This window comes from Equus quagga, chromosome 14 (assembly GCF_021613505.1).
Source record: "Equus quagga isolate Etosha38 chromosome 14, UCLA_HA_Equagga_1.0, whole genome shotgun sequence".
Taxonomy (NCBI): Eukaryota; Metazoa; Chordata; class Mammalia; order Perissodactyla; family Equidae; genus Equus; species Equus quagga.
Window position 1 is genome coordinate 70374784 of NC_060280.1, and position 10839 is coordinate 70385622.

The window sequence follows — 10839 nt, forward strand, 5'->3', positions numbered from 1 at the left end:
TTAGCAGAACACCTTGCTGGATCATTTTGGGTTGCGAAAAGATATCCCTTAGGCCTTAGGATATGGCTGAGAGAGGGTGAGAAGTAGCTAAATTATTCTGCCTAAAAATGTGTAGGAATTTTGGGGAGGGGGACCATCTAACCAGGAAAGAAAGGGAGAGAGGCTGGAGGAGAAAAGGCCTAGCAGCATTGCAAGAGGTTGATGACTAAGCAAATGAGAAGGGTAATCAGTAAAACCCTTCTAGGGGCAGAAATGGCTCAAGGGAATTCTAAGAACTGGAATACCTAATATTGAGTCAAGTCACTTAATGTGCTACAGGTAGAGCGACTTCTCTCTGTTGCCCTCACTGAATGTCTGCTCAACACAGCAGCTGGATGTGGCAGCCATCAGGGAGTGAAGAGATGGAGACACCTGGGGGTGTCCAGTGGGGGTGACTCATTAAGGAAAGGTGACAGCATGCCCAGGAGGGAAAGAGGAGAGATGAAAAATTCAGCATAGGCAGGAGGAGGGACCAAGACAATCTCCGGTAATATTGCAGAGATGCTGGCTTTTCCACTGAAGAGGGAATGGAGATTTTGGACCCTATTTTAATTATTTTAATTAAATCTTCAGGGTAATGGCAACCCCAGTAAGTGGAGGGACTTAAACATCCAGGCAACTGGTTCAGAATATTTCCCCAGATGAATGCTTCCCAACCCAGACAGCATCCCAGAGCAGCCCTCTCTAGAAGGGCCCTGGTGCAGACCTCAGGTGGGAGAGACAAAGGGGCAGAGAGGGGATGAGCCATAGCTATAGCAAACAGACAGGAAGCAGAGGCAGCGGTGTCCTGCTCAATTTATAAAGCATAACATCAGTTTTTCTGGACTTTTGTCTCTCTCTGTGGTGTCTAGCGACAATGAACCACTGTCCACCTGCTCCCAATTTCTGTAGTCAAGTGTGTGTGTGTGTGTGTGTGTGTGTGTGTGTGACATGAGAGAGAGAGAGGAGAGAATGCAAAGTGAGGTGCAGCTTAGATGATGGGCATCGAACCTGTGCTGACACAGTACCACTCAGTCGCTATCTATTATGCAGTCTGGGAAAATGACGCCTGAGTGTAATAATGCGGAATAAACATCCTCTTGCAGTTGATACCATGGCAAAACTCGGATGAGGCCCTGTCAGCTACCCCTTCCATGCCTGGAACTTGGTGGTAAATCAAAAATTACTGCTCAGCGGCCACTTGCGACTCATTGCCACAAGAGCTGTGACCAGAAAGGCTTTGGACAGAGAACAAGGGGAAGGAGAGAATGCAGGCTTTCCAAGGGAAGGGAGTTCTGTTTTCCCTGGTCCCTCTGTTCCAAGTAAAGCCTGCTCTCCAGCTCTAACACATTATAACTCATTTGATCTTGTCCTTGCCCACATCGTCTCCCAATCTCTCCCAACTGTAGCCCCCACCGTATGACCCTGTTTTTTATTAATCCCCATGTTAAACTGTGCACCAGTGAACCTTCCGGCTTTGCTCCCAGGATCACACAAGCTTCCATCAGCACGGTTGCTCAGGGCAACTCCCAGCAGAGGTGGAGCAGGCAGGTAATCTCCAGTGTGATTGGAGAGTATCGTATTCCTTCCAGGAGGCTCCTATTAAAATAAATAAATTACCTGGGAAGTCGGGGCAGGAGGAGAATGGCAGCACTAAGCTGACAAACTGGTAAGGAATATTCCATCAGGCTAACTAGACCCTCACTGAAGAAGGGAAGCTGCAGGGTCCTCAGAGAATGTGAGAGAGAGAGTATATTTTAACAGGGGGAAAGGTGGGGGGGTGAGGTAGAGGGGGAGGGATGAGAGGGAAATGGAAAAGAAAGGTGGAGCTGTCTGAGAGGAGCTATACAAGGAACATTATATTTTGCATGGGAGAGGAAGGAGAATGAATCCTGGGTTTTCTGAATCAGATCAACCCGGATTCATGTTGTGACGCAGCCATTCAGAATCTGGGTGAGCCCCTTCGGAGCTCCTCAAAGGAGTTTTATTTTCCTCATGGGTATGGGTGGGCATGAGGATCACATGAGCTTTTACGTGCAAAGCCTACACCTTCGAAGGCACATATACACATCATTTTTGCCTAAGGTTGATGACCCTTCCCACCTAGAAAAGATTGCCCACCTTACAGCGATTGCCAGGAGTGATCATCACGTGCATTTCTGTAGCTCCCTACACCTTTCAGAGCACTTTCCCTTAGATGATCATGAGTGCCCCGGTTATGATAACCTTAAGAGGTAGAAAGTGTCTGTGGTCCTACTTACAGAGAGCTTTGGAGAGGGAAAGTAGGGATGTTAAGACTCCTTCAGCCCAGTGGTAACCTGGTCAGAACTTTTGCATCTTCTGAGCTCTGACCCTGGGCTGGTTCTAACGGGCTTTTCAGATAACCCATGCTCCAGTTTCAACCATGGAATGTTCAGTGCAGTTAATTAGTTGGGCAGAGAACAACAAATGCACATTTGAAAGACACTGATTATGCGTCATTAATTAGGAACTTGTCTGGATGTGTGGTGTCTGCTCCGCATTGTGAAAGGCAGTGTCTGCAGCCTTTGGGGGAAAGAAGTGTTCAACACCGTTGTTTTCCTGCGGTGCCAAGTCAACGAGAAGGAGCTCTGCCAGGTTCCTGAGTGCATCTGGGCCCAGCTTAGCTGATGAAGACACAAAGCGCTCTGATGAGGTTGTTTGCCCCCTAATCTGGGTTCAAGTCTAGGTTGACATGAACTGAGCTTTAAGTGCTGGGTGTGAAGAAGGGTGCCAGATACCTGCAAGGAAGGGGCAAAAAGCAGCAGGTGTCTCAGTAAGAGAGCAACGCCATCAACGACCACCACCCTTCAAGTATAACACCGCCCGCCATCTATTACCACGTGCCAGGACCTGTGCTGAGTGCTTCTCATGTGTGGTCTCTTAATCACATATTTGTATTCCCATTTTGCAGATAAGGAAACCAAAGCTCTTCTTAGCAATGTTGAACAACTGACCTAAGAGTATATCATGGTAAATATGGAGGCATCATTTCAATCCAGGGATTTCCATCTTCAGATCATTTGCTCTTTACACCTGCACTACATTACCTGTCACAAACAGATAATAAATTTGTCACCAAACAAGTGATAAATGACATGGATCACCATATTGATTGGCAAGCAGAGGGAAATATTTCATGGCATGGGTAGCTTGTTGGATAAGGTTGGACTGTTTCACAGAAAAGGCCAGGTGAATTCCCACCACTGAACACCGCACCGCAAGGGGCTCTCGACACACTGTGTCCTTTCTAAAGTCCCCTAACCAACTGAACACACAGGAAAAGCCCACAAGATGGGTCGCTATTTAGAGCACTTTGTCCAGGGTTCCCAAAGGATTTGGGTGAGCATTGGGTTGGAGTCATGTTTAGGAAGAAGATAACGGTTGCCCCTGGGATAATCATATTATGAGCTCCCAATCATAGAGCATTTACTATATACCAGACATTGCACTAAGGGCTTTACGTGTCTCGGCATCCTCATAACAACTCCACGAGGTGGGTATTATTACGCCCATTTATCTATGAAAAAACTGACGCTCAGCGAGTTTGGGTAACCTGCCTGAATTCTCACAGGAAATGGTGCAGCTGTGATTCAAGCACAGGTTAATTTGAAGCCGAGCCCAGCCTCTTAACCTTGATGATACTTTGCTACCACTATTCTAGGCAACAAATAAATGTTAAATTGATTTGAAAAATAATTATCACCACCACCCAGTAGAATGCGTTGCCTTGTGAATCTGTCGGTTCCCGGTCACCAGGACCGCTCAGTTAGAGCCTGTCCCAGAGATCTTACCTGGAGAGAGCTCGGACAAAGCCATCCCCACAGCCCCATCAGATCTCTCAGATCCTATGATTCAGTCTGCTTTTGGGGTGAGCAGGGCAGTTTCAGACACTCTGGAGAGCCATGTTGGCAATTCTCAGAAAGTCTCCCTTAGCTCTCTTCACTCTCAGTCGCACTTCCGAAGCAAAGCTCCAAGGTGTCCCTACCAGCTTATTGTCTTTTCTCTGAGACCAAATAACAGGGAGCTGGGAGCCAGGGTGATGCTCCTTCCCCAGCCCCTCCCAGCAGCACTCACTGCTGAGCTCCCTTCTAGAAAGAAGCCCCTAAGAGTCCCTTCCTTTAACTGTGTCTTGAAATAATAAAACTGAAAACATAGAAATTCAATCAAAGTGGAGGCTTCATTCACCCCATCAGCTCCCGGGAGTATTTAACAAGTTGCGGGAGAAATAAAAATAGATCATGAGGCAGCTGATAAGAATAACATCTCTTGCAAAGAGAGCCCTTATGCAAAAGGAGGACTAGTGGGAAAAACAGAACCTCAGTGGTGTTGATGGGCGAAGAAATAAGGTTTGCTCTTTTGGAAAATAGGAAAACAAAGATGAGACAAGAGGATGCTAATAGAAGAAACAGTCTGTGGGTGCTGGGAGTGAGGGGGGGGACTGCAGGGGATAGAAGTAGCAACAGAGTTTCGGGAGAGATCCATACCCCAGGGCAGCCTTGGAAATAATTACAGCTCATAGAAAAATCAATCAGCAAGCTTTTACTGAGTGCTGGGGGCACAGTGGCGATGCGAAACTAAAAGAGCAGGCCGGTGTGCAAGGAGAGTGCAGTGTAGTCGGGAGATAAAAATAGCACACTTGAAACAATTAGAGAGCAATTAACGCCAAACTGTCTGGTTCTGACTAGAGTACAACATGACTCCAGAGGAGGAAAAAAGCCTGGCGAGCTGGGGTAGTGGCAGGCAGGGCAGGAAAGACTCCCTGGAGGCCCTAGGTCTCGGGCACTGAACGTTTTGAGGGAGAGGGTCTATGCTCAACCTGGGCGACACAACACTAGCCACCTAACCACAGCCTTGCCCTTCCACAAGTTTCCAATTAAAAAGCAGAACACAGCACTTGACCTATGACAGCTTTCTTGAGTAAATGAGTGAAAGAACAAGTGGTCAGAGTCCTAGCAATCCTTAGTGACAACTGAAGAAGCTGGAGGACAGGAATAGCGTGGTTGCAGACATAGCGCTTGGTCCCTTGCATATTTTTTGAGGGCAGGGACTCTCTCTTTATTCCATATGTGTTGTGCCCCCATCATACAGCTAGCAACTGTGCTAGCCCTGGGGATGGGGTCTGGAGATGAATTGAGTCAAACATAGTCTAGTAGCTTCAAAACAGCTCAGAGCAGGCCTCCTCTTGGAGTTTATAGCCTAATTATTTAGACCATGCCTCAGGTCACTGGATCTCCTTTCCCTAAACAGACATGGACTATGTCAATCATTAATTCTGTAAATAGTTTGCACCTCTTGTGTGCTAGGTAATGTGATGGGCACTGGATGTAAGCATTAAAAGACAGTGCTTCTGAAAAGACCGCATCCTATATAATTCCAACTGTATGACATTCTAGAAAAGGCAAAACTATGGAGAGAGTTAACAGATCAATGGTTGTCAGGAATTAGTGGGGACAGAGGGCTGAACAGGTGGAGCACGGAGGATTTTTAGGGCCATGAAAATACTGTGTATGATACTATAATGGTGGATTATGTCATTATACATTTGTCCAAACTCAGAATGTACAAGCCAAGGGTGATCCTTAACTTAAACAATGGACTTTGGGTGATAATGACCGTCAGTGTAGGTTTATCAGTTGTAACAAATGTATCACTCTGGTGCAGGATGTTGATATGGAGGAGGCTATGCGTGTGTGGGGGCAGGAGCTATGTGGGAAATCTCTGAACCTTCCTCTCAGTTTTGCTACGAACCTAAAACTGCTCTGAAAAAATAAAGGCTTTAAAAAAAGGACAATGTTTTCCTCTAAAAAGAGCTAATTGTTAAGTGAGGAGATAAATAGTCACATTTAGTATAGTACGTAATTACTTTCATGGCATGTTGTGCAAAGTATAGGAAGAATTTAAGGAAAGGATCACCCAGGCTGTCTGGAGAAGTGGAGGATGACTTCACCAAAGCAGCACTTGCGTGGATTCTGGAGTGGGCTCCATCAGGGGCAAGATGTGGCAAGTGGGAATAACATGGACGCAGATGGAATGGAATGTGCAAAATCTGGAAGCATGAGAGAATATAGTAACATGATCTGAGAGCTATAAATAATTGAGTATTACTAGAGCATACAGTTCTGGAGGGGGAATCGTGGAAGATGACGTGGGACAGATCAGCAGCAGGAGCCCAATTATGAACAACTCTGGAAGCCAAGCAAATGGGACAGATCGTATCTTGTTAACAATTGAGGGCCCATTGAGGGATGTCGAGTGATGGGATGATGGGATCAGAATTGTGGATAAAACAGAACACTCTATCAGCTGTGTGGAGGATGGATGGGGTAGGGGTTGGGGCAGTGGAGAAGGGTAACTAAGCAGGAGAGGGAGAGGCCAAAAGGGAAGCCATTGCAATGGTTCATGTGAGGGACCATTTGCGCCTTGTTTAGGGCATGGGCAGTGGAGAAGGAAGGATGGGGAGAGACCTGAGAGCTACATATGAACCAAAATCAACAGGCCTTGGTTACCAGTTGGATGCGGGCATGAGGGAGGAGGAGTCCCGGATGACTGTGAAGATGACAATGCCAGTCACAGGCACTACCAAACAGCCCTCAGGTCTCTTGGGCCTTTCTCCGGTGACTCCTTCGCTTTCTCCTCTAGCATCTCTGGGACAATATACCACAGTAAATATTAAACTCCCCTACATCCTTAAGCTCTTCCTGGAAACCCACCCCTTTCCTGGTTTGAACTGAAACGTGCTCTTATCCGAGGGCACTGCTTCACCAACACTGTCTCCTCTGAATCGTGCTCATTCTCCCATCCCCTGGGTACCACCTGGACAAGCAGCCCCGACCAACAACCTTGAAGTTTCCAAGTTCTGCTTCCAAACCATACTTTCTCAGTCCTCATATAAACATTGCTCCCTTAAAGCCCACACACTTCCCTTTTATCCTTTTTTTATAGCTTTCATCTGCCTAATTCATGGAAGGCCTTAGTGCCTAGCTCAAGGTCCTCCTATCCACCCCAAGACCCGCCGTTATCCTGACTTCTCTGTCTACAAGAGGGACCTCTCCAATAGTCTAGCTTCGGCATGACATTCATTTCCATTCCACTTCAGCCACTCACACTGTTGGCCACACCCTGGATTTTGTCATCTGAAGCGGTTTCATCTCTGAAAACCTTAACTCCAATATCCACACTCCCACCATGGTTTCTTATCCCATTTCTTGAACTCCTTTACTCATGCTAAACCTAGTCTCTGATTTTACTAAGCTCTCTGGCCATCTTGTCTCTCCATTTTCAGCCATCTATCAATCCTCTCTCTTAATTTCCTTCTCTGAGTCTAGAAAACATAGTTTATTACTTCGTAATTGTCTTTTGATTATCCTTACTTTTCCTTCTCCTTTGTCGTTTTGCCCTTTCTTCCCAACAAAATCCCAGTCTCTAGGCTAATCCAGCCATCTGCCGCCTTCTTTTATATACCTGGCAGCACGCCAAAACCCTGAGGCTCACTCTTGATTCTTCTCTCTCCCTCTCTCCAGGTGGTCACCAAGCCCTGCCAATTCTCACTCTCCTTCTCCTTCCCAAACATCTCTCTGATAGGTCCCCTCCTCTCGATCCCCACTACCCTTGCCTTAGTTCAAAGTCTCAATATTTTCCTCTATATTAATTCCACTTGGTTGATCTCCCTGCCTACAATATTGAGCAGTGAAGTTCAACATAGTTTTCTGAACTATGCTCTGATCTTATCTCTGTATCATATCATATGATCCTCTGACCATATCACTGTAGCCAGAGTGATCTTTATAAAATACAAATGCAATCACGTCACTCTCCTACTTAGAATATCTTAATGGCTGTCCAAACTCTTTAGCATCACGTATAAGACCCATTGTAATTGCACCCCTGCCCACCTCTCCAGCTTCCTCTCTCCCTGTTCTATACTAACCCTTCCCTCCTTCTTTCTATCCTATGCCTTATTAACTACTTGTAGGTTCGACAATGGGTCATGTTCTTTCTCTTTGCTGCACATATGATTTCCTTTACCTCCTCATTATATGGCTACTCACTCCTCAAGATGCAGCTGATGTCCAGCCCAGAACCTGACACCTTAACGTATGCTCAATACATAGCATCTTTACAAAACGGTCCCTGATATTTATTCTACCTCCCTGAGTGTTCAAACTAATTGTTGTTCCTAAGCGATCCCTGAGAATCTCCATTACTATGCCTTTCCCATTTTGTCATAGTTTTCGGTTTACGTTTTCATCTCCCATACTAGACTGTGATCTTGTTGAGGGTAGGAACCATAGCTTTTCACCTTGGCATGTCCAGCACCCAGCACAAGGCTGACTCCAGCTGGCATTCGATATGCAGTTGTGAAAGAATGAATGGGCAGAGGCCTGAGCCTCATCCCTGCTGCAGGCTGTGCTGCTCTCCCAGCCCGTGATGCGGAAGGCCCTGGACTGTTGCTGTCTTCGGGGGACTTCTCAAGTGTTGGTGACAACCACTCTGTCTACCCTGGAAATGCTGGTGTCTCAGCTGAAGACTGTTTCTAAAGCACTTGTGATACTAATAAAGCCCTCCTTGCCTTTCAGTGCAGTGGAAATGAAGGTTGACGGTGCTGCCGTTACCCCAGCAGGCTTCCTCATTAGGGCCCTGAGAAGAAGGTCAGGAGAGGTGATATGTATGGGGAGCTCTTTGAAGGACCAGACCCAGCGGCTTCCTTGAAATGCCCCCTTCCCACAGGTTCCACAGCCAGGTGTTCTGCAAGGCGAATTAGAAGAACCTGACTTGTATGGCTTCACTCTCTCTCTGCTGCATCTTTTACACAGTTACCAGAGGTAAGGTCCTAAAACATAGATGTGATCAAGCTGTTCAGCTACTGAAAAGCCTTTAGTGTCTCCCCACTGCCTACAGGACAGAGTCTAAAACCCATAGCTTGTCATACAAGGCACCTTGCCTTCAGGTGTCACCCAACTTTTCCAGCTCCTCTGCCCCTTTGTACCCTGGTCCATGCTTCTGTCAAGTCTTTCCTGAACAAGCCGCACGCGTTCCCACCTCCATACCATGGCTTCATTTGCCCCAGCTGAAGAGAATGTCCTTCGTATGCCTTTCCACCAGACAGCCCAGAGAGCTTCATCTGAAACTCTCTTCTATAAGAGGCTGCGGCCTTTCTTCTCCTCTTTCTCAGCCCTAGCAGAAGGAATCCTTCCTCCTCTGTGCTCTGCTGGGACGTTGTTCTTGCTACACAAAGAGACTTTATCATTCCAATATTCTGCTTAGATGCTCATGTGTCTGTCTCCTCGGGCTGGATTAGTTGCTCCATGAGAGCTGTCATTGTGCAACTGTAACATTTGGGGAAATATACTTGCATCTGTGGAGTTCATAATCTTTGTAATAATAAGAGAGGTTTTGCTGGGGCTTTATTGATTTAAGTTGTGGGAAAAAGATAGGTGTCAGAGTCCAGTGGGTATCAGATACCAATGGGTATCAGAGTCAAAGAAACACCAGTGCATCACTTAGTGTTTGACTTTGGTCTTTCAGTCTCAATGTCCTTATCTGTCAAATGGAAATAGTAATAACAACAACAACAACAAGAATCTCAGAGGATTGTAATAGGGATTAGATATAGTAATAAAAGTAAAGACTCCAGTCTGGTAATTGGCATATGGAAGGTCATACCAAGAAAATATTAGTTTTGTCCCCCTTCCCATCTTGTAGCTCTTCGATTTTCGCACCTGAAAAGCTGTTTAACAATACACGTTCATTCAGGATCTACCCTCACCCTCTTGCGCCAACCTTTTCTTTGAATCTTCAAATTCTTATTGTTGTTTTGATCACTGGCCTTCTTGGGACACCCTCCAATCTCTGCACTTGCTTTTCAAAGCATGGCCACCCTTCACAAGTGGAGGCTCTTAAAATCGTAGGAGTAGGAGTAAAAACATATTATAAGTGATAATAAGTGACACTCATTGAGGGCTCCCTAAGTGCCAGGCTCCATGCTGAGCTCTTTATACACCATGTCCTTGCTACCCATATGACACAGGTATTATTTCCATTTTATAAACGGGGAAACTGAAGCTTAGAGTGTTAGAGAAACTTCTGATAGCCAGATAGCTAGGGCGTAGAACCCAGCGCACAGGCAAAACCCATGAGTACCCCTTCTCAATTCCTTGCCCTTAATGACGCATTCTTCTAATGCTCCTGGTGTCTTCCATTGCCATGGGGATTGCCACAGAGAGGGCACACACAGCACTCAGGGCAGCTGGTGGGCTGTGAGTTGGGCTGTCTGTGACACCCCCTTAATGCTTGTGTTTGGACATTGTGGCATCACAGGACTAGTGTTCAATCCCACCAGCCCCATCCAGAATGTTCCCTGAGAGCAGAGAGAGTCCAGGCTTCCTTCTCCCTCCTTTTTGAAGTGCAAGCACCTGAAATGCCGGCAGCAGATGTGTGATCAGGTGCTCTGTCTCAGGAATAAAGAAATCCAAATCAGGACAGGACTTCTCAAGAGCAAGGGGCAGCAGTGTTCGGGGAGGGGACGCACCATGCTGAAGCTCTCTGCTGAGGCTTCCTTTGATTCCTGCCAACTACGGAGAACATTTAGTACCCGAAACTCCTGCCAAATATCACACTTGGGGTCTGGCCCAGTTACACTGACGTCCTTCTCCGGGGGCCCCACTGTCAGTTTCCTTTCCTTGTCACTGTCCCCAGCACGGCGCCTCAGCAGCTCTTTGGCGCCTGCTGTCTCTTCTCCATGATCCCAGGCTTGCTGGGAGCCACTCCCCTCACATCTTCTCTCCTCCCCTCACATCTTCT

The 10839-nt window shown here is 46.7% G+C and overlaps 1 long non-coding RNA gene across 1 annotated transcript; it reads right to left on the reverse strand.

Annotated features, from left to right (window-relative positions):
- Positions 1 to 1968: 1968 nt before the first annotated feature.
- On the reverse strand, positions 1969 to 4196 carry LOC124225453 (uncharacterized). The gene is made up of 3 exons (XR_006885079.1): positions 3831 to 4196; positions 2994 to 3086; positions 1969 to 2777 (listed from the first exon to the last, which is right to left on the reverse strand). It is a non-coding gene; the product is annotated as an uncharacterized LOC124225453 (long non-coding RNA).
- Between the last annotated feature and the right edge of the window lie 6643 nt (positions 4197 to 10839).